Here is a 1,801-nt window from a genome sequence, read left to right on the forward strand (position 1 = left end):
TTCACTATTCAAAAAGAATGAATCATTCTCCTCTTCTGAAGTTTTTAACGCGATACTTTTCTTCATTCTTGCATCCTCTTTATCTTGAGTTTTGGACTTGAGTTTCAATTCATAAGATGCTAGAGAATTTATAGGAGATTCAGTAGACATAGTGCTCAAATCTTTTCCTTCCTCTATAACGGTTATCTTTTTTTCACTTTGAAGGAACTTACTTATGTCATCCATTCTATTTTTCAAATCATTTTGTTTCTTCTTAAGTTTTTCACAAAATCTTGTTTTTTCATCAAACCTCTTTTATAAATCAACTTTGGCATTTTTCAAAACAATGTTCTCCTCCTTCAACCTTTTATTTTTAAATTTTTTTTTTAAATTTTCACTAAGTAAAGTATTAATCTTAATCTTTAACTCCTTATTCTTAGTATGAGTATCTATCAAATTTTCATACAATTTCTCAACAAAAAATTCAAGATCATAATCACATTCATCATCATTCTCAAATGTAGAATTGTTAGAAGATACCTTTTTATCACCCATGGCCATGAAGGTCATTTGTGCCGACTCTTTTTCTTCTTATATCTCTCCATCGGAATTGCATTTTTTTCACGTTATTTGGAAGTTGTTAAATTTTTGTCTCCTTTTTCCTTTGCCTTCTTTCTTTTTCTTCATAGGACATTCATTCATGTAATATCCAAGTTGGCCGCACTCATAGCATCTTTCACCTTGTTTCTTGTTGGCCTCTTGTTTCCCTTTTCCTCTTTGATTATTGAGTTGGTTGGGATTTAAATTGTTAGGTCCTTCTCTTCTAAATTTCCTCATGTTGAAGATTCTTTTGAACCTTTTGGTGAGAAGCGCCGAATCATTGTCATCAATGTCAATGTCTTCACTATTCAAAAAGAATGAATCATTCTCCTCTTCTGAAGTTTTAAACGCGATGCTTTTCTTCATTCTTGCATCCTCTTTATCTTGAGTTTTGGACTTGAGTTTCAATTCATAAGATGCTAGAGAATTTATAGGAGATTCAGTAGACATAGTGCACAAATCTTTTCCTTCCTCTATAATGGTTATCTTGCTTTCCCAATCCTTAGATAAGGCATTCAAAATCTTCCTATTTTTCTCCTTCATGATGTATTGCTTTCCTAACACCGCTAGATCCCTAATGTTGTCATTAAATTTACAATACATTTTATCTATATTTTCATGAGACTTCATCTTAAAGGATTTCATACTTAGTGACTAGGAGAGATTTCTTTTGTTCTCTAACATTGTCGCTACTCTCATGTATTTCTCTTAACTTATCCGATATCTCTTTAGCAGATTTAGAACCCTTAAATCTTATAGACTCATTGGTATCAAGGGCATTGTATAAAACATTCATGGTTTTGGCATTCAAGATGAGGGTAGTCTTGTCTTATACGGTTCACTGATGCCTTGTTTTGACTCTAGTCCTACCGGTATTCTCATCTTCAATGGTGGTTTCATAAGAATTTTCATTCATAATATACCATAACTCAATATTTATTGACTACAAAAGATTTCCATCATTGCTTTCCAACTTACATAATTAACTCCATTAAACATGAGAGGTCTAGTGATGGATTGACCTTCTAAGAACAAGACATTGTTGCTTGCCATTAATCACTCCTAAGTCGATTGAGTTTAATCTCTAGAAGACCAATTTCTAATACCAATTGTTAAGGTCCAAAGCATCTTAAAAGGGGGGGTGAATTAGGTTGATTAAAAATTTAACTTGGTTTATGACAAATAGAGTACAATTTAAATTTACCAAGTATATCTAAATGGT

The sequence above is a fragment of the Coffea arabica genome, chromosome 10c (assembly GCF_036785885.1).
Source record: "Coffea arabica cultivar ET-39 chromosome 10c, Coffea Arabica ET-39 HiFi, whole genome shotgun sequence".
Classification (NCBI taxonomy): Eukaryota; Viridiplantae; Streptophyta; class Magnoliopsida; order Gentianales; family Rubiaceae; genus Coffea; species Coffea arabica.